The 23495-nt window shown below is 35.1% G+C and overlaps 1 protein-coding gene across 7 annotated transcripts in view; it reads left to right on the top strand.

Moving 5' to 3' along the window:
* The first annotated feature begins 370 nt into the window (after positions 1-370).
* The window catches only part of LOC143230052 (uncharacterized), a 110242-nt gene continuing 87117 nt past the window's right edge, over positions 371-23495 (top strand). For 2 of the 7 annotated variants that reach the window (XM_076463046.1, XM_076463041.1), the window contains exon 1: positions 394-678. The gene's annotated coding sequence lies outside the window, so the exon portion shown is untranslated. Of the gene's footprint in view, positions 679-902; positions 1042-19460; positions 19493-23495 lie in introns of those variants that run through there. The other 5 variants (XM_076463048.1, XM_076463042.1, XM_076463044.1 and 2 more) reach the window with 5 other exon arrangements.

Here is a 23495-nt window from a genome sequence, read left to right as displayed (position 1 = left end):
GACAATTCGAGCGAATATAGTATGAAGATGTTTTTCGAACGAAAAATTTTTTATACTTGAAGTTTTAATAAAAAACTGTACAATAGCACAAAAGAGTGTGATTTGTCGTATTATTTCCTTCATTTCTCCGAAAAATACTGAGTAAGACTATAGATTAAAATTATAGTTATAAACGTTTTAAAACAATATATTTTATTTTATTTTCAGAAAAGCCAAAACAAAATATGAACGCTCATCATGCATAAACAAACTGTCATAATACAAGTTCCAAAAGTAGAAGCTACCTTGCCGCTGGCGTCACACTTCACTGACTCTCCCATCCACGCTTCGACTCTCTCCGAGACTGGCGCACCACGTCTTCCGATTGGTCAGATAAAATACGTTACACTCATAGCCTGACTAAGAAAAGAACAGCGCTAGCTGTTGGTGTATAGAGATTGAAGTTGGCAATACTTGTAACCGTTGTTTTATACTAATGTTTCTTGTGCTATACGATATTTAACAGCGTGTGTTTAACGCGTGTTGTTTTTGTTCTGTCATCCTTTTGCACGAGTAAGATAACAAACTCAAACGTTATTATTACTCCAAATTCTCCTGGTTCTTTCCTAAGCCTGACCGTCATGGAAGTTGCTGTTTACGGAAATATGTTTAGCTAGGCCTGACCCTTCGCATGTCTTAGTAAGTTATGAAAGTTTCTGTTTACGGAAACGGTCTTTACTAGGCCTAACCCTTCGTATGGCTTATTAAGTTATGAAAGTTTCTATTTTTGGAAACAGTTTTAGCTTTTGACAGATACCATAATTATAATTTGTTTATATTTTCATTGTAATCTAGGAACTGTAATAAGTCCTTGCAAATTTTGTGCGCATTTTGACTTTTCAATCACAGCAATGAGTCTGTGTACATCTAAGGAGCTCTCTAATTGTGAAAACCTAAACAAAAATACTCGCCCACCATTCAACTAAGACGGATTTGAACTGCACAGATATATTGAACCAAAATCTTGATAAAACGTAATTGCGAAATAAAACTTTTGGCAAGGTGAGTTTACATATTTTATGTGGCATTTCATATTTATTGTTCCAGCTCTTATGCTTGCTGAATGTAAACAGAAATTATTTTATATATGATCTTTTTACTTTTACTAAATTTTCGTTGTATTTCACGCTCTACGGTATAGTGAGCCTATATTTATATATTAATTTAGTAATGCGTAACATTTATGCACTAATGTTTTTGTGTGTTAAATTATTTAGCGAACAAGCTGTTTAAGATATTAAAAGTAAATATGATGACCACAGTTACATACGAAAGATAGAATTCCCCGCAACCAGTATAGCTTTGTCTCACGAACTAGCATTAAAAGGAGTAATGAGTTAAGTTAAATATTTATTTTAAGTATCTTTAACAGAATTTTTTTTGTTTCGATTTTATTATAGGTTAAAAACATATTACACCCACTGTTGTACATTCAGCGCTATGACTCCAAGAACTGCATTGTAGTTCTTAGCGATTGTACTATTCGACCATAGATCTCATATATAATGACTGATATGCATTGTTAATTATTTTTATTAAGTTTTGAACGACAAATCGAAAATCTTGGATTTTGGTGGTGGGTGTAAAAGCTCTGTAAAACGTAAGTGACGTTTACGGTGAAGCTACAGGGTAAAATAATGCGACTGGTGTCTGATTTTATTTTAAAATCAAAGAACTGATGACAATCATTAGTCGAATTGTCAAGTACCATTAGTTTGAACAGTTGAAGACAGAATGTTCTTTCTGATTTCATCACACAAACTTCCATATTTAGGTTTAACCACCAAATGTCTACATATAAATAGATACACAAGCATCTGAGAGATCTGAATTATTTCTACTAATAATGTTGAATAGTTTAAAGACATTGTAGAGTTTTTCAGCAGTTGTCCATAATAAATGTCCTGGAACCTCCCGTTTTCCTTCACTGACGGCTTTATCACGAAGCTAGTGCTGTTCCAACAGATAGCAACGTCCTACTGAACTGTCGTACGTTCAGGAATTCTTCCACCTTTATTTCTTCTTGTCGATTCTGCAGCTCTTCTGTGGCCAAAGACGAATAATGGAAGTTTGTAACAAGATATTTGTATGCATTTATATATAATGTCCTCATGAGTCATTACTCCTTTGTTGGGAAGCTTTAATGTTTGTCTGAAACGTGCTGTGTGTGGTACACCTCCAAGGTCTCGTATGGCTACTTCCATATATGAAGACCCGGTGTAGCCAGATGGTTAAGACACTCGACTCGTAATTCGAGGGTCGCGGGTTCAAATCCCCTTCACACCAAACTTGCTCGCCCTTTCAGCCGTGAGGCGTTATATGTTACGGTTAATCCCACTATTCGTTGGTGAAAGTATAACCTAAGAGTTGGTGGTGGGTGGTGATGACTAACTGCCTTCCCTCTAGTCCTCTTTCCTATCTTGATACTCAAGACTGAGGTACTTCCTCACACACCATCTTGAAGAATGGCAGGTCGTATTTTTCATCCGAAGCATTGTTTGTCTATCACACATATTTTCACCAACTTCTTGATATTTATATGTAGTGATTTCTAGACAGGGACAAGTTAAGTCTAGCATACATTGCCAGAGAGGCTTGATGCAGGTGTCCTATGGCTCCAAGGAGTTATTTTTCAGATGTTCTTGTTGCTCCTGATTATGTATAAGCCAGAATTGACATGAAAATTTCGTTTAACATATATATACTCTTCACATATTACTTCGATGCCATTAATACATATTGAGTAAACAAACCTATTTCAAAGGACAAATACAATCATGTACAAAAATTGTTGGTACTTGTGGTAGATTTAAGTTCACTTTGTTCAGCAGCATGCTTTGAATGAAGATGGTTTCTACGGTTGAGGTATTGCCAACACACTTTCTTTGTAAATTTATATTCCTTAATATATTCATTTAAGAGGCACGTGACTGACTAGTTCGACTAACTGAAGCAGAATTTCACATCCCCAGTTCCTTTACTGGAGGCCCAGCATGGCCAGGTGGGTTAAGGCAAGGCGTTTGACTCGTAATCTGAGGGTCGCGGGTTCGAATCCCCGTCACACAAAACATGCTCGCCCTTTCAGCCGTGAGGGCGTTATAATGAGACGGTCAACCCCATTATTCGTTGGTAAAAGAGTAGTCTAAGAGTTGACGGTGGGTGGTGGATGAATAGCTGCCTTCCATCTAGTCGCACACTACTAAATTAGGGACGGCTAGCGCAGATAGCCCTCGTGAAGCTCTGCGCGAAATTCAACAAACAGGCAATCCTTTACTGGAAATGGAAATTTGGGGAAATCCTTTCCCAGAAGAGTTAACAATTTTGTTCTTTTCAAATAAAATCTTGAAGATTTTCTCACTTGAGAACATTAAAAATATATATTGCCTTAAAAACGACCTTTTACGTCATAACTTTTAACCATCAATTTTTGGTTTGACTGCAAATATTATTACTGTTGTGATAAACAGTAATGTAACGGTTGGTCGTTTGATCTAGTTTACTTTAAGATTTTGTATAGATAGATAGAGAGCGAGAGAGAGAACAAACCATTACAACAGCCTCACTAATAATAAATTTATCCGTATAGATAGATAGATAGAGAGAGAACAAACCATTATAACAGCTTCACTAATAATAAATTTATCCGTATAGATAGATAGATAGAGAGAGAACAAACCATTACAACAGCTTCGCTAATAATAAATTTATCCGTATAGATGGATAGATAGAGAGAGAACAAACCATTACAACAGCTTCACTAATAATAAATTTATCCGTATAGATAGATAGAGAGAGAGAGAGAACAAACCATTACAGCAGCCTCACTAATAAAAAATTTATCCTTATTTATCAGTAGTTTTATAATGCATTGATTCCAAAAAGTTTTAATATTCTGTTTGAGTTCATGTTAAACAGCCAAAAAAAATATAATCAAAGTTTCAGTGTTTTGGGTCTTCATCTTGTATTGTATAGGCACCACTACGTCACGTACAACTCGGCGAAATTCGACGTGAACATATACATTTAAATGTAACTTTCGGTGATTTGAAGTACCTGCATACATACCTTCTCGTATTAAACTGTACAGAAAGATAATTTGTTCGTTTATCATTGCCAAAACGTTTTGACCCATAGTACTCGTTCCCATATTTAATTAGACTCCCCTTATGATTTTATACTGTAAACAAATGTGGGTGTAGTGCTATTCGTATTGCATGGATATACCTCTGAATTATTAAGTAGAAGGCGTTAGACTTTTGGAATGTATAAGGGCGGGTCTATAGGTGTACCCCAATCAGACTGGTTTTTCGTGCATCACTTACCTTGTGTATATTGTATATGTATACATGCTGGTGAGTAAACACTTTGTTCTTCCTATACACATCCTGGACACTGTGGTTAGATCACACATAAACACGTATGTATATATATACTTTATTTATATTCTCTGTGATAATTTTAGCTACAATATATATATATATATATATCCCCTCTGGTCACCGTCACTACGGTCATGCGTATTACGCTTTATCATGGTTAATATACACCAAAATGTGTGATTCCCTTCAGTATGGGTCCTGGCATGGCCAGGTGGTTAAGGCATTCGACTCGTAACCTGAGGGTAGCGGGTTCGCATCCCCGTCGCACCAGATATGCTCGTCTTTTCAGCCGTGGGGCGTTATAATGTTACGGTCAATCCCACTATTCGTTGGTAAAAGAGTAGCCCAAGAGTTGGCGGTGGGTGGTGATGACTAGCTGCCTTCCCACTGGTCTTACACTGCTAAATTAGGGACGGCTAGCACTGATAGCCCTCGAGTGGCTTTGCGCGAAATTCAAAAACAATCTTTGGTACCTGTGATAACCAGCCTTTCGTTGTTTGCCCTGTAGGATATGCATCGCCGTCAATTCAATCATGAATGCATTCAAGTTTCGTGTAGTGGTAAATTATGTGGATGTTTTAATGAGTTTTATAAGGAGTGGCATACTCCATTTTTCCTATAAAACTAGCTTTACTAATATTATTAGTTATAGTTTTGTTTTTTAATGAAATACTGTAATATTATTATTATTGATGTTATATTTACGAACACTATTTTGTATTTTAGCTTACTGCAGTTTTAATATCTGACATCTGCCAGACGTGGGCAGTGCCGGATTGGTGAACATCCTGGCTTCGAAATCATTTCCTTTAAATATATTTTACAGAGAAAATTCTGACATCTTGTTAATGTTCAAGAGTACAGCATATTTACATGATCTTTAACAATAACAGATTTAAACAATAATAAATCTTGTAAAAAACTGAAACTTGACGGCAGGAAAGAACGTAAACAAAACCACAGCAGCGTCACTAAGCGACAATGAACATTAGTATTTGAAGGTATTAAAATATCTGATTATAAGAGCTTTCCAGATATAAAGATGACAGATAAAAAAAACTTTCAATGTATTTTGATTTAGAACTAATATATATCTCCTAAGATGGCCAAATCTTAGGAAATGGTTTTGGGATTACGACCGAAAATGTTGTTAACGAAAATACACAGTAGATAACTCGGTACATGTGCCTGCCCGCAGTGGCACAGCGACATGTCTACAACCGGCTTTCGATACTGGTGGGCAGAGCATAGATAACTCATTTTTTAGCTTTGTGCTCAATTCCAATCAGTCAAATTCAGTACAGGCTCAAAGTTTTTTTGTATGATATTTGACATTATATACTTCTTGTTAGTTTGGATTGATGATTGGCTTCATTAATTTGTGAGTTCACACTTCAGCTGTGTAGTTAGCTTAATTTTGATCAGAAGTTGTTGGTATTGAGTTCAGTTGATACTAAGTAAATAGAACAAGCTAAAGGTAAATCACCATTAGGGAGGAGTGCCGTTGGGTGGTGATGACTACCTACCTTCCTTCTAGTCTTACACTGCTAAATTAGGGACGGCTAGCGCAGACAGCCCTCGTGTAGCTTTGCGCGAAATTCAAAACAAACCAAAGCTTCCCCTTCTTAAGAAGATTAACACCAAAATTGTTGGGGGCACAAAATTCATTATAAGCGCAGTACTCACCCCTACCCCCCCACCCCCTTCCTCCTTCACGGGGTTCCTCTTATTGCAGGTCTTACGAGATCTACTGGAATTTCTATTCGTTAGATAATTTACTAGAAAATATGTATACAGCCTTGGTGGTAATTAACCGTGTGCGGTCTTAGTGACGAATAACGAGAGAGTTCTTGTGTACACCTTTGACATTATTTATTTGTTTAATCGCTACGCGCCACTTAAAGGTTCCTAACATGGGCGTGGCCTGATTATTAATGTTCCTAGTTGCGGGTAGAGGGCTTGAAGATTCAAATGTGAACATATTAAACATATTGGGATCGTAATAAAAGTGACAATCAATCTTGCTGTTCACTTTATAGAGAGCTGTCAAAGCGATTGTGGCGGCAGGTTTTCTTGGGGAGCTGTTCTGCTTCTAAAGGCTAGTTTAAAATTAGCAGTGTCTGAGTTGTTCTTGTATATGAAACAAGTAAGACATCGTTAACTTCAGCGTCTAGTTTGCGTAATCGTTATTTTATTTTTAGTAAATTAATCATATGTCCAGCTACACAGTTTTTGTATGAGTATTCTGTATTAATACTACATGTATCTGCAACATGTAGAAACGTTTTTTAATGAAAATTGTTGTGTTTGTTCTGAAGGGTTAGCGTACGTTTATTAGCCTCTTCATGTAATCAGAAAACGTTTCAAAGAGCGTGTGTAGGTGTGTGTTTCTTATATCTGCTGTGTCTACCAAGAGGAATCGAACCCCTGATTTTTTGCATTGTAAATCCGTAGACTTATCGCCGTACCAGCGAGGGACACGTTTGAAAGAATCTCCACTAATTCTAGTAAAGCAAACAACCAACGATTTATGTAATCTTATTAGGTGTATTCGTTAACACTAAGAACCCTTGAAACAAATTTTAGAACTAGTTTTTTTCATTACAAAATAAAATACAAGAGGCTATACACACACACTCACACAACTTTCATGGTAGGGTCAGTCGACTGAACTAGAGGTATATGTATTGTTACGTGAAATTATGTAATTTTGTTCCACGTTACTCGTAATTGAAATTAGATATTCTTATATATGGGTTTAAGTGTCCTCTTTGTCGTGCTTAGTTATATCGTTTATAACTAGTATATTTTACTACTGACTGTGGTATTTTACATGCTAGTTTTGTAAACAACTTTTGTCTCCAGTTATTATAAATGAAAATGTAAGAAAGCAATCTTTAAAGGGGTTTCAAATATGCAAAAGAAAATTGGCTACACAAACATTAAGTTGCTGAAACTAGATTTACTTCTGCAGCGTCTCCGAAAGTGTTCTGTTTCAGGAGTAAATGAAACCAAAATTGTAAGGAACAAATATTTGTATTTCTTACATTTCAAGTTCGCACGTCATGTTGTGTTGTAACCTTCAGAGTGCATAATTCTTCACGTGATTTTTGTAATACGCACATTGTACTGACGTCAAGACAGTACAGTTTACAACATTAGCATTCCATAAGTGATGTCCTTTTAGTGTCTGCTGTATAGTGACCCCAGCGGGGTGGCCTTCGGTACTGTTTCGAGGAAATAAATGTATAATTGTTTGGAACGTATTCGAGGGAGGCGTGTAATGTGAACAAGTTTAGATACGTGTGCTTTTAATTTAATGTGTCATACGGCCCAGCATGTCCAGGTGATTAGGGCGTTTGACTCATAGTCTGAGGGTCGTGGGTTCGAATCCCTGTTCCATCAAACATGCTTGCCCTTTCATCTGTGGGGACGTTATTATGAAACGGTAAATCAATTTCGTTGGTAAGGAAGTAGCTCAAAAGTTGGCGGTGGGTGGTGATGACTAGCTGCCTTTTCTTTAGTCTTAAACTGCTACATTATGGACGGCTAACGCAGATAGCGATTGTGTAGCTGTGCGCGAAATTTAAAGCAAATCAAACCCATATTATATATTGTTGTTTTACTTCATACTCGTAAGTTATTAGAACATATACCCAAGTTTATATGAATATATCCTGATGTTTTAAACCAGTTTTTAATTAACATAAGATATTTTGAAGGTACAGTATTATTACAGTTAAACTACCGAATTGTAATTTGGATTTCATGACTCTATCTCAATGTTGATTCTTAATCTGGAAGCTTTTAGTGATTTGTTATTGGCCAGTTTCGGTAATTGAATTCATGTTTCTTTTGCTGCCTGGTGTAATTAAAGGTAATTCATTCAGTCTGGAGTTATCGACCTTTTTGTTTACTGTTCACTACTAGTAGTGCTTATAGTGTTGAAAAGTAAACAAAATAATTCAAAATCTAACTGATGAACATTTGGAGGTTTTAGTATTCCGAAGCGCGAGAGCTCCCCGGAAGTTGATGTAAATTATGTTGCGCATGCCTGAAAATCTGACCTGTTTACTCGAGTTATTTGAGTTCTCACACTGAAACCGGAAGCAATTGAAAATAATTTTCCTCGTGCATGTGTACGTCACATGTTATGTATGTTTGAAACCGGAAGCAATTTAAAGTAATTTTCCTCGCACATGCTACAGTGTGTGTCACTTGTTATGACTTATATTAAACACTCATCTGTGCTTGAGTCATCTTTTCTCTGGACTTCTGTATTTATTTCCACGTTGGATAGTGACGTACTTCGGAGCATGTGGGGTAGTTATTCCTTAATGTTTGATATGGTTTGAATAATTTCGAACTCCTGTTATGCTTGTAAACTCTCATATGCAATCTCATGAGGAAACGACAAGTAAACGTTGATACATAGTTTCATAAATATTGTCCAATAAAAATGGTTTATTCTTACGCTACGAACTAAGGTAGGGCATTATTCGCGTTTTAAGTTGCAAAAATATTGCGACTTCGGCACGTGTATTTATGTAAAACCTTTACGTCAGATAACTAATAACTTATCAAAGGGTTGGCTTCCACCCCCGTCCCCTTTTTGTCTTTATTCGAGTAAGGCCATCTTCGAATTGCTAGTAGGATTAACTTAAAACGGTTAACTCTTATCTAGTCCAACATTGTTCTTATTGCTTCTTATAACAAACTTTATCTACAACTCTCGCTCTCCAAGGTGATCCATTATTGACCTTGCTTAAAACAACACATACGTCGTACATCTTCGTCAAGATATTTGTGTATACTAGTTGAAAACGAAGGATTACTCGCACTGTAATCGTTTCACATCGTAGACCGAATTTTCAGGGAAGCGACCTTGAATGTGGGCTGTAACAACGTGGACGTGGGCACAGAATTCGTGCAGTTTACACTACTTCAGGAACGCCAGTTTGTAAGACCGTTGTGATAAATAGTCGTCCATGTGAAACATATCACAGGAATTTAACTTTGAAGGATATGGAAAATTATCGACATGCTAGATCCTTGAAATCAACACTTTTGTTCACATGAAAGCAACTTTTAAGTAATAGCGTTCTTTAAAGTGTTTGTTGGCACATAGAAGACTGTATGTTTACGTTCTTTAAAGTGTTTGCTGGCACATAGAAGACTGTATGTTTACGTTCTTTGAAGTGTTTGTTGGCACATAGAAGACTGTATGTTTACGTTCTTTAAAGTGTTTGTTGGCACATAGAAGACTGTATGTTTACGTTCTTTAAAGTGTTTGTTGGCACATAGATGATTGTATGTTTACGTTCTTTAAAGTGTTTGTTGACACATAGAAGACTGTATGTTTACGTTCTTTAAAGTGTTTGTTGGCACATAGAAGACTGTATGTTTACGTTCTTTAAAGTGTTTGTTGGCACATAGATGATTGTATGTTTACGTTCTTTAAAGTGTTTGTTGGCACATAGATGATTGTATGTTTACGTTCTTTAAAGTGTTTGTTGGCACATAGATGATTGTATGTTTACGTTCTTTAAAGTGTTTGTTGGCACATAGAAGACTGTATATTAGTTTTTAAAACTGAATATATAACTTAAACATTATTCTATTATACAAGTAGCAATAGGCCCAACATTTGTGATAAAAATCACGTTGACTATAGCTGCTATTTTACTAAACAATAGCAGTGGGTGTAGTATCCGTTATGAAGGTCATGTCAAGCTATTGATGTCATTTGCTAGACAAACAACAGTAGGCCTAACGTCCATTATGAAGACTGTGTTAGGCCGTAGTTGTCACTTTACTAGCGATATGTCAGTAAGCCTCATATCCGTAATAAAGATGTCATTAGGCTATAGATGTCACTAAACAAAATACAGCTACACCTTTTGTAGTTGTAGTTCTATCGAATAATGCAAAACCTAGGAAAATAGCTTGGAAACTTAAGTATCTGTTCTATAGCGACTTGTTGCATGGCCAAATACAAGCTAAAATAGTTTGTTTTATGGGTTTTCTTGTCTTGTGCAGAGGCCAGTCTTTTGGGTCGATTTGTGAAAAATATTTACTGGAAGTAAACCGTACCATTACATTATTATTGTTATTGTTCAGAAACAGTTGTTGACAGCCTGTTTCTCATATTTGTTATTTATCGAGAGGTTTTTAGTTTTCTAAAAAAATATAAAAGTATTATTGGCCCGAATCGTTATAATAATAGTTTATAAAGAGCTTGAGGACACAGTTCCATTTCCTGGCAAGTTCAGTTAGGTTTTCAAACTGGTTTAGCAATAAGGAAGACTTCACAAGTATGCCAACGTTTTTAATGGCGTAGATTCACTGTCGGGTCGGTTAAGGTGAGGACATACAACACGATTTATGTTTGTGTTTTTTTTAAATTAATTTCAAAGCATTTAACGAAAGTTATGTGTCTGTTTGTGGATTTTATATAAATATTTAGAAATCGTTTTTGTTGCTTGTATGTACATTTACGTTCTTATTTTCATATTGTATGCATGCTGTTTTTTAGACAGCTACTATTTATTTTTGTTACGTTTATCAGTATTTTTCCTTTGTATACAAACTGTTGCTCAGAGAGCTTTCCACTTTTGTTGATTGTTTTCAATATACAGGGTGGCCCGTAAGTCTCTACCCATCCATATGTTGTGTCCAAACAACGTTATAATACTAATGATGAGTTGAAGGCAGCTGTTACCGCGGCATTTGGAACAATAACCCCTGCTCTGTTGAGGAAAATGTCTCACAGAACATGGCGTCGCATAATATTATGCAGTGAGAATGAGGAACACCACACAGATACACTGGATACATAAGATATATGGATGGGTGGGGACTTACGGGCCACCCTGTATCTATTAGCAGTAGTTTAATACAGCTCTTGGTTATTATTTTGTGTTTATTTATGCATTGTACTTTAAAGGAGTTATTGGTTAGTTACGTTGGTGATTATTTTCAGTTTGTTTATGCATTAAGGCATTGGTATTACGTGTATTAAATGTTTAAAACTACATTCTGTATCCAGTACCATATTGGGAATTATAGGATTATCCATTAATAATGTTTATATATTGTATTTTAATATATGTTGCCAACGACGCGTTTTGCTTAATCCAAAGCTAGCTCATCACGCGTGTTAAACGCGTCCTACATGGTAGTAGTGGAAACAGCATTTTCATAAGCTGCTTATTACAAAAACAGCTGTCATGGTGTGAAGGCCTTTTTCATGCTGGCAGAGTATAACTGTAGTTAATGTATTGTCATTAGACATTTCTATTAGACCGATTATATTTTTAACTGCATTCTATATCTCGTCTCTTATGGAGTTTCAAGAGTTAAAAAATTAGAGTTTTCACACCACAAGTATAATCGTTGTAGCTACATTGTGTGCGTGTTTTTTTTTTTCTCATAGCAAAGCCACATCGCGCTATCTGCTGAGCCCACCGAGGGGAATCGAACCCCTGGTCTTAACGTTGTAAATCCGTAGATTTACCACTGTACTAGAGGGGGGTTTTCTACATCCTAACGACAGTTGTTTTATCAAATGGCTTATGTAGATTGTGTTATAATGTTAATACCACGAAAAGTGTTATGATTGGAATACTATGGTTACACGCACACTCTTCTAGCTCGAAAATCCCTAATGGAAGAGATATATAATGCAATGTTATAATGACAAATTAACTATAAAGGTGTTATTTTTCTTAACATTGTTTAACGCAAACTAGAATTTATTACGAGCCAATTCTATAAACGTAAATAAAATTATGACATATACTTCCTGAATGCAACTTCAACTGAATATTTCACTATTACAGCGTCAACAGGAGCTGTTGATATCCTACAAGTTCACTAATCCAGTTGAATTTAAATCTGTAATCACACTTCATGATGACGAGAAACCCACTCGAAGTAAAAATGTATTCTAAAAACGGCCGGTAGGGGGGTATTATAACTAATTCAAATAATTAAAGTACAGAACACGAACAACGTTTCAACCTTCGTAGGTCATCTTGGTCGAAATGTTCTGTATTTTAATTAAAGTTTTAACACCCATACCAGCCGCTGTATTTATAATACATAATCATATTTCGCCAGCTTATAAAAGATATTCGTACTATTAACAAGATACTTGCTGGTTATTTACGATACTAAATATTTTGAGTATACACATGATTGTAAGGATCTGCGTAACTCGTGTGGTATAGTAATTTAATAAAATATGTTTATTTCTTAAATTATTTATGAAACCGAGAGTAAGACCTCTAGTGACGTTATTACAAACTAGTTTTGTGTGTTTTTATCATGAGAAAAGTAAGAAGCGCATCTTGGAACACGTGTACGATTCTGGTGAAAGTTTTGATTCTTAAAAGTTTGGTTATTCTGAGTTCAATAATTTATTAGGCCTGTTGATACGTTCGCACTTTCTTGTTGGTAAACACTACAGAATCGTGTTTTTTTAATTATATGTTGTTGTTTATCGCTTAGTTGCAACATTAATAACGTACGTGTTATGTTTTAAGATACTCCTGAAATGATACAGTTTATGAGCCAACCGAACCAACATTAAATGATTTTCATAAAACTTAAAAACTTTGACAGAATTTTCTAAACAACCTTGGAATTTGAGACTAGTTTTCCCACATATCATTTACAGTAAAATATTCATTGTGAAGTATGTGTTGCCATGACGACATTGGTAGCGTATTGTGTCCAATGATATCATTCATAAACGCACGAATGAATTCAGTCTTGTGGTTTCCGAAGCTTGTTAAATCACGCATAAAGTCAAAATATCGTAGCTTATTGTTTTAATAGTCTCTGTTGCTGGGCTGGTTAGTTGGGCTTATTCAGTAAAAGATTCCACAGCCTACTCCACTAACATAATAACGAAAACGTTTTATTTCTTCGACTAAAGTCTTACAAGTTCTACAGTTTTACTTTCCCGGAACGTTATACCCAACCAGGTATAAAAATTACAGTTTCTACTCTTGTACTTGTAATAATACTTTTGTTTTGTTGGTGTTGTTAAGCAAAAAGCTTCATTGTTTTTGTGTTGTATTGTTTGTTTGTTTTTGAATTTCGCACAAAGCTACTCAAGGGCTATCTGTGCTAGTCATCCCTAATTTAGTAGTGTAAGACTAGAGGGAAGGCAGCTAGTCATCACCACCCACCGCCAACTCTTGGGCTACTCTTTTACCAACGAATAGTGGGATTGACCGTCACATTATAACTCCCCCCACGGCTGAAAGGGTGAGCATGTTTGGCGCGACGGGGATGCTAACCCGCGACCCTCAGATTACGAGTCGCACGCCTTAAGACTCTTGGCCATGCCGGGCCACATTTTGTGTTGTAATTTAAGTACAAAGATTCACAGTGGCCTATTTGAAACCCCTAAAACTACTTAATGGGATATCTGTATTGTACGAACCATGAGTATCGAAACCCGTTTTTTAGCATTGTAAATCCTTATACTTATTGGGGTTATACTACAAGTATTGTTTTCTTTGTTGAAACAAACTAGGCATTCACAGCACTCAACGCAGAAAGGTTTTCACGCCACTAGGTGAGTAGATGGCTTAAGGTCTGGAACTCTCTCTAAAGCTTTAGAACATTTTGAGTGAGGTATAAAAGCGAGTGAGGGTACACTAATTGATTACAGATTTGTGAGTTTGTTCAGTATATTACGTATTTTTAAGTACATTAGTAAATCATATTGTGTGTGAAGTAGTATTATTAAATGCGCTGGTCATATTGATAGCAGTGTATATGTTATCCCTCATGGTGTAAATCTAATGTCCATTTTGTACAAACAAGTATCTTTACACACATTGGTAATGGTGTTTGTTTTTTCATGTCTATCATGATGGCTTTCTTAGCAGAAAGAATGTAAGATGCGCAGAGAGTGACGTAATACATCTACTATTTTGTGGTATCACGTATTTTATTATCACATTCTTTGTAAATATAAAGTTCGAGAAATTCTCAGTGCATTCGTTAGCCAAAGGTCGTTGATATGATTTCAGTTGGTAAACAAGTTGTTGTTGACATCAGTTCAATAGGTAAAGTAAGTCGTGGAGTACAAATACTCATGCTTATTGTGTGAGTTGTGATTTTTAAAGTTTAATATTGAAGGTAAAAGAGAAAACAACGTTAAATTCTGATTTATTTCTGGAATATTTCACACTGCAATGCCCACTTTAAAATTACATGTAACAAATGTAGAGTGCACATAAACATTACACAACAACGTATTTATTCTAACTTCCAGTACAAAAAATAGAGTGTGCTTTGAAAGAGGACAAGGAATATCATTGACCAAAACTCAGTATTAAGAGTTAGTATTCCAGTATTGAATCTCTTACAATAGGTAAACATCCTAGGTGGTATTCTATACAGAAACACACACTAAGAACTTTAGAGTACTGAGCCACATTCTAGATGGCATTCCACACACAAACACACACTAAGAACTTTAGAGTACTAAGCCACATTATAGGTGGTATTCCACACACAAACACACACTGAAACATTAGAGTACTGAGCCACATTCTAGATGGCATTCCACTCACTAAAAACATTAAAGTACTAGTCACATCTTATACTGCATTCCACTCACTAAGAATATTAGAGTACTGAGCCATATATTAAGTGGTATTCCACTCACATTAAAAACGTTAGAGTACTGAGTTGCCTTCTAGATTGTATTCCACTCACTAAGAACAAAAGAGAGATAAAAATAAGTTCTGAGGATTCAAAGACGTAAGTATCACCTATAACAGTTTCAAAATTGACATCTCCTCACTTGATGTACCGAACATAGTACTAAGCAAGAGTTTTCTTTTTAGTTTAGTCAGTGGGGTCGAGAACAGCGGTTTATTATTACTAGCAAATATATAAGTGTCAGCAGGAAAAGTACGATTATGAATGGTATTTTTACCAACTGCTTATAAATGTTATGTTCACTAAAGTTTTTGGTGTTATTTTTATGTGTTGCGACCGGAATGTTGTCACTCTATGCCTGGACCTAGGCGGCCTGTGCAGAACTACGTCACAGGACATCACTAGACCTTGGAAACTAGTTTGGTTTGTTGTTAATGTCGCATAAAGCTACACAAGGGCTATTTGAGCTAGCCGTCCCTAATTTAACAATGAAATACCAGAGAGAAAGCAGCTTGTCATCACCATCCACCGACAACTCTTGGGATACTCTTTTACCAACGAATAGTGGATTTATCGGAGAATTATAACGCCCAGGGGAAGGATGGGGATTCTAACCCGCGACCTTCAGATTGTGAGTCGAGCGTTATAACCATCTGACCATGCCAGGCCACCTGGAAACTGGCACCAAAATTTGTCTTGACCAAAACCTGTGGTATTTGAAGATACACAAAGCTAGATGGAACGAATATGTAAAAATTGATGGAATTGTGATATTTATATAGTGATGAGGTGCAAAAGTCCCACTTTTATATTCATTTTGAAAACGGTAATACCTTTCATAATTTGAAGGTAAATATTTATAAGTGTAAATTGTAAACTTCATATGAATCTGCAATTATAATTACGGTCAATACATCACAAGTAGTATTGAAACATTCTTAAGATCTTAAAATACAATTTTTGACCTTTATACAAAGTAACTAACTGATATCGTTAGATAGCAGAAGAAAATATTGTTTTCATTAAAATAATAAGTTCACATGATATAGTTTCAAAAACATGTTTTTAAATGCTTAATTCTGGATACTTGGTTTTCGAAATGCACTATGTGACAACTGGTGCTCTTTTGTTAAAAAAAATACTGCGCTTTGCTTTATAAATGTGTAACACGACCCTAAAAATGAAAACGTTTATTAAATGATGTTGAAAAACTTGAGCAAGAGGAATTCGTAAAATTCGGTTCCAGCCGAAGGCTATACAGAAAGTAGGCCTACCCTTATGCACGAGATCTTGCTTCTTACGTGCAATCCGATCTTACCCAAACCTACAACCCTAAAAGGGCCTCAAACTTACGATTATCAGTTTTGTTACTTGTGTATTGTTGTCACGTGGACTTCATAACGTCTGTTGTTTTTATGAGTGTCCTTATCACCTGTATTGGTTAAAAAATGGAACAGATTTCGAAACGTTCTTTGTTAACCATATATTAATATAAGTATTTCATATTTTAGTATCTGTCTCTTTAGCGCGTTCTATACTTTTAATCTTCATTCAACCAGTCCTGTCGTTCGCTCGTTTTCTCTGACTGCTACGTTTGTTTGTGCAGCTTAATTATTTGCTGTAATGCGTCACTGTTGTGTATATATCCCTGATGCTTTTTTATAAAATTAAATGATGCTGAACGAATATGTAATAACATAAATATTTTGATAAATAATATTTTTATGATAGTAGCTTTCTATAGGATACTTGGTTGTTGCTAGAACCACGTTAATTATTTAAATATAAATATTTACATGCAGAAAGCTTTCTTTGACCTATTAGTACTCGTGAATATGGGGCCGTGCAATGAATCCGTGGTATTTAGGTTAACGTTTTTACTTTTGTCTGAAACTTAACAGTCAGGTATAAGATAATTATAGTTTCACGTGTTTATAAGTTGTGTGTCTAAATAAAATACGACTTCAGTTTCTACGCATGTTATTATAAACAGAGTGAAGGAAGAAAGTATGTGAACAAAAAAAAGAAAAACAACAATAAATAAATTATTTTTTTTAATTTCGCGTAAAGTTACTTGAGAACTATCTGCGCTAGCCGTCCCTAATTTAGTAGTGTAAGACTAGAGGGAAGGCAGCTAGTAATCACCACCCACCGCTAACCCTTGGGTTGTTCTTTTACCAACTAGTAATGGGATTGACTGTGACTTCATAACGGCTCCACGGCTGAAAGGGCGAGCATGTTAAGTGTGACTAGGATTCGAACCTGCAAACCTCAGATTAGAAGTCGAGCACCGTAAACACCTGACCATGTCAGGCCTCTAATAAATTGAAAACTATAGTCGAAGTAATATAAATTTAAATGTGTCACGTTGCTCTAACCCTATTTTTATTATTTATTTTCGACATAATGTTTGATTTTGAAGATAATACATATTTCTTTTAAATTTTCCCTAAAACTTCTAACTGCTATTGTGAAACATTTAAAAAAAATGCATATTATTTTTTAACACATTCGCTTCCAAGGTCATATGTATGAAATTTCACTTTGGCCCAACTTCGTTCTTTACACACAGAATGGTAGTTTTTTTTTGCCAGATTTATGTTTTATTAGGTATAAGTTTGGCTTTACTAATGTCAAAGCCCGCTTAATTCCAGGATCATGTCACTAACATCATTTTAGTTCTGACAAGAGGTATATTTTATTTATGTAATAAATAACCCAGTTTTGAAATAAAGAAAAGTGTTTTCGACAACGATTTACAATTCATGTGTTTATTCCGTGATATATATATATATATATATATAACCACATTCTGTGATAGTAATACATTTGTATACAAGTATAATTTTGTTCTGCATAATAAATAAATCTCATCGTATTCAGTACTATACAAAATTATATTTGTATTCGACCAGAGATAAGTACTGTATGTGTGTGTGTGTTATCGCTAAGTATCAACGAAGTGTTTTTTAAATCTCAAGATTTATTGCTCGATATCTTACGGTAGCACGTAACCCATTAACAACAGGCCTATGCTCTGTGAAAACTATGTAACAAAGTACGCTGTATTCTCCTCATATCAGCCATGCCCCCTTGTGGCTCAACTGTAAGCTTCATAGACAGCATAGTTAGACTGTTGTTCAGCTTTGGTTTGAAAACAGAAATTAATTATAGGCTTACGGCTACATATAATCACTATGAACGAATATTTTTTTCTTTACCTTAATGATTTTAGTATTGCTGAATAGGGTATATATATAAACTTTCATTTCCATCAACTTTGAAAATAAAATTGTTAATTTGTGTTTGAAATAAATTGAGTCTCACTTTCTTCATTTTGATATGAAAATCATAATTTTTAATGGCAAACTTTTTGTCATATTGCTGATACTAGTTAAACATAAAAAAAGAGGAGTGAAAGTTTGAAAGTACACATTTAATACACACAACTATACACCACACATGGGTTGATGCAGATTTAGGAGTGCAAGGTATTCTAATTAGACTTACCACTAACTCTGATTATACAAATTGGTTTTAACAAACCAGTTCCCCTTGCTAGGACAGTTAAGTTCATGGACTTACAACACAAAAGTCTGGGGTTTGATTCCATGAGGTGGACACAGCAGAAAAGTTATTGTGGCTCTGTTCTGAAACAATCAAACTAGCTTGTTGGTTAGGGAACCAAGAAAAAGTTGTGATGTTCTTATCTCAAATTAAGATAAGTTACTGATATTATACTTCACATAACATGTGGAAATGTTCTCTAGGTTTATTTGTTTATGGAGGTTGACAGGTCACACTAACATGAAGTGTCAGACAGCTCTGTACAACTAACTGGTGTAAGTCATTTGAAAGGGAAAATAAAACAGCAGAAATCCCTGTTTATAGGTGTATTTATTTGACCTTCATTTAACAGAGACAACTGTGAATTAGACTTGTTAATATTTACTTTAATAATTCTCTTGTGGTAGAAATAAAAAAAACAAATACAAAAACTAAGGTTTGATCTTTCATTTAAATGCATTTCTCTAAGTGGAGAGATATGGGGGAATATTACCTCTCCTTGTCTTATTTATTCTAAGACTGGCAGAAAACAAATGTATATTTTATAAACAGTGAATTGTATAGAAATTTTTATACTCTGTGTTAAATGCATCGACCCTAAAATATTTTTTAAAAAGTTCTTTTAGTCCTTGCTTGATAGTAGAGTAAAATGTAGCAGTAATAAAAAAAATAAAAGTATCAAAAGGTCAGTCGAAGCTTTATGTTGAACCAATGAGTGATTTGATTTGTACCATGTAATTTTATAAGATGTCACATCTCACAGAAGTGATCCATCTCTGTTTATACTAGATGACTGATTAGCCAGAGAGTGCATTTATGAGGTATGTAATCTGTTAGTAGTTGAACTATATAATATATTATTGGTGATGGGACATACCATCTCAGTGTGAGTGTTTATGAACAATGTATTTGAGTAATTAGTGTGAATTTTGTTAATTGACAGTCAACTGTGTAGGCATGGGTTGACCCTGAATTAAAGATGTGGATTCAAATGTGTGTGGTACCATAAAATATTTCTCTCACCTGAAGCTGTGAGTGCATTATAAGTGTGACAGTCAATCCCATAGTATGCACTGTAGATTCCTAGTTGCTTTCCCTCTGATCTGTAGTTCAGTATTAGAAACAGTGGTATATAGTTTCAGCAGCTTTATTAAAAATACTGCAATCTTTTCATCTGATTTTTTTATTTTCTCTCATAGTTTAGACAGAATAAAATGTAATAGTCATATTTCTGTAGACCATCACAATTGTTTTTGTATTATATATTCATAATACTTTTACTTAATGAATATTTATATACATTAATAAATGCTATGGTCCAAGTGAAAGTAAAGTGTCAATCCACACTATATATGCAATATTCAGTGCATACAAGTTCTTTCACCCCAATTTTTAACAAGTCCTCAATGAGGTCAAGAACCAAGCAGTCTGATATTTACTGAGTCAATTAACTTGACTGTATGTCTAATAAATGAGTTGTCCTTCATGGTTACTAGCTCAATGCGAACAGATAATATGGGCCTGTGGGTGTGTGAGTTCATTGTAAATATGATTTATTACAAGGCTGTCAGTTTTATTTAAAACCAGCAAATGCAATTATAAGACATTACTAGACACAAGAAAAACTAGTAAACCTTCACGAAAAGTTGTAGTTCTTGTAATAAGGCAACAAATTCAAATTTTAAAATTATACAGTTGGCAATGCATTTATGATTTAATTGTAGAAACTGAGTCTGTAATGAAAAATGCATGGTCATTTTATCTGGAAAGAAGAAAACCATGTAGAAAAGAAAGTCAGAGTGTGTGATATAGAATCTGTTCAAATTGAGTTTTACGAGTACAGTATTCTTAACTATGTAGCATCATGATTCAGCACTGTTTTTTTGCCAGCATGCCATAACATGCAAAAGCCCTTCCAGGTAATCAACTTGAACATGTGAATCAAATCTCCATAAATTCTTCTGTGCTACAGAAATACCTAAGCCTGTCTTCATATCTGCACTTTTTATGTTGATATTCTGATGAAGTAACTATAATTACACCAATATTCATGTTACTCAATAGATCTGGAATTTTTTTACTCCAAGGATTTAATTTTACATTTCTCAATATTCAAACCTTTTTCTCACACTTTGCTAAGATTATCAAAGTATATTTTAATGATAGTACATTTCTAACCAGAATCAGTTCACTTTTCAGTATTTACTGAATTCGGGAAGCTATCCATACCATTAACTTAGAATAGTGAACAATAAAGGTTATAGAAACAGACCTCTTGAGGAGTTATTCCAATATGTACCTCCCTTTACTCACAAGATTAACTTTTCCCACTTTGTGCTGCCCTCTATATTCAAACTTTTTTATAACACATGTCACAAGCCTTTCACACCCGTTATTGTAATCAAAGATTCCAACATATCTCTCGTGCAAATCAAGATGTGTGTCATCTTTCCATCAATAGGCCCAAACCACCATTACATGATACATGTGACTTCCTCAGTGCTTTGCTACCAAACCTTCATTTCTCATTTTGCAGTGCTCAAATTCATATACATTTCTTTTCTTCTAGTCCTGTTATGGATTGGTTTACTTTAGTTTAACTTACACTTTAGTTAACCTATTTTAAAGGTGAATTTTACAGAAAAAAAGAAAACTTTGCAGTCAAAAGAACTACTCATACTGATTAATTTTGTAGGTTCACATTTTTATAAAAAAATATGTACTAATAAATGAAACATAGAACTTGGTGTAGAAAGAGCCCTTTCCGAGCGGCATTCCGAACGTTTTAGTTTTTATGTTTGCTGCTAGGAAAAGTACTGTGACGTAATAGTTGCCAAACAAACCGCCAATGCCAGCTCGTTGAATGTAAATATACATGACCAGTGCATACGGAGAAACAGAGGCGAGTCTGTTTTGACTTTGTGTTCTGAACAATGTCGAGTAGCGCCATATTAATTCGAACCTACTCTAAACAAACCTAGAACAGTTACTTTTGAAACAGATGTGACAAGTTCTAGTGATGAGGACAGTTCCATGTACGAGAGTAGTGGAACTTTGAGTAATACTGATCGCGCCCAGGCCGGTTGCAAGTTGGTCATACCTCCAGTGGAAGAATGGTAAGCCTAAGTCATGGCAACAAATATGGTCTGTATTATTTCATGCAATTTTAAGCATCTTGAAACCTGTCTGGTGTTTATAAATTATTGGTATCACAGGTTTTATTTGTTTATACTTTGCTGACTATGGTAACTAATACTCGGCCCTTCCACAATCATTGTACCAGGTATTTATGACTCGTAACAAAATGAATTTCAATTATACGTCATAATTCTATCTATAAAATCAAACTAGATGTTGCAGTCTGAATAGTTAATTTAATATTTACCATAAATGTATAATTTATATGACATATTCCATATGTTTGTGCAAGGTGTAGGTGTAAACCACGTTATCATAGAACAAACATAAAGTAGCAATATCAAGACAAAAAATAGTCTCACAAAGTATGTAATCTGAGAAAAGCACCAATAGATTTACATAAACCACCAGCACAGAAAGGAACAAAATGGTCGGTGCTCAACGAAGCGTGTTTAGCAACTATTACGTCATAGTTGTAAAACATAATGGAAACAGCCGAACGACCGATAGGAACTTGAGTTCAAGGACCCGCATATTTTGTTTCATTTTTTACTGAAAAACTAAAGTGTTTAAAAATATGGCAACCACACAGGAATTATACCTAACCAAAGTACAGTTTCTAAGGTAATTATTAAATTTGTTGAAAATTCACCTTTAAGTAAAATTTCACTTTGATTTTGTAGGCATTTATTTAACTGTGTTTTACCAAATATTTCACTTGTTTGTTGATATTAATTATTAATTCTAAAGTTAACATTACCACTTAGGGTCTGTCTCATTTATCAGATGCCATATTTCAGGCCACAGGTGCATGCAACTCATTCAAGTATTTATCAGCATTTATTTGCAGTAAGATCAAGTGTTATATGATATAACCTTTATCTCCTCCTGAATTTTGAACGTTTGCTCCCTCCCCTATGGATTTTGCTGTGCCCCACATGAGGATTCTATTTCATGTTTTAGAATTTTATTTCTTAGGTATATGATACTTTGTCTGTTGTTTCTATCTCTTATGACCCAACTACTTCCCTGTTAGGAGACATGATTCTGCCTCCCAACTTTATTTAGTTTTCCCCTTTTCTCCTGTCCCCTGATATTCAGGTTCACACTCAACATTTTGCCTCTTCATTGGGTGATGGCATTTGTTTGTCATGCCTCCAGTTTTGTGGAGCAGGTGTCAAATCTTCTTTTTATCTAACAGGTAACCAGTATTACCATCTTTGTCTTATTATAATGACTCTGTTTTGATATACCTTTTCATGATCCATCCATCTACTTTCTATGTTTATTTACAAGAACTCTGAGGTGTTTTATGGGAACATTCTCTACTTCCTCACTTTCATGTTGTCATTGTTGTTAGGACCTTTTGGGTCAAGACCATATTGTCACATTCCTGTCTCCTTATCTGCAGGACCTTTTTGTGGCCCCATTTTTGATATTTTACGCACTTGTCACAACTGGGGTCTTTTTAAAGTCGAAGGTTGCTTTGGTTATACAGGAAGAAACTTGCTTATCTGGTGGACCGTTTTTCCCAGTTAGAGTGTCACACTCGTTCCTTTCTCCTGATTCCCCAGCCCTTGCCTGTTTCTTGTACCTGTGGTGCCACTGTTTATCATTTTTCATGACAGCCCATGATACCAACAACAGTTCCAGTGACTACCCAGTGGGTTCAGATCTGGTGAGAAC

The sequence above is a fragment of the Tachypleus tridentatus genome, chromosome 10, assembly GCF_004210375.1.
Source record: "Tachypleus tridentatus isolate NWPU-2018 chromosome 10, ASM421037v1, whole genome shotgun sequence".
NCBI lineage: Eukaryota > Metazoa > Arthropoda > Merostomata > Xiphosura > Limulidae > Tachypleus > Tachypleus tridentatus.
Note: the sequence above shows the minus strand (reverse complement) of the source record. Positions and strands in the feature narration are given on the sequence as shown.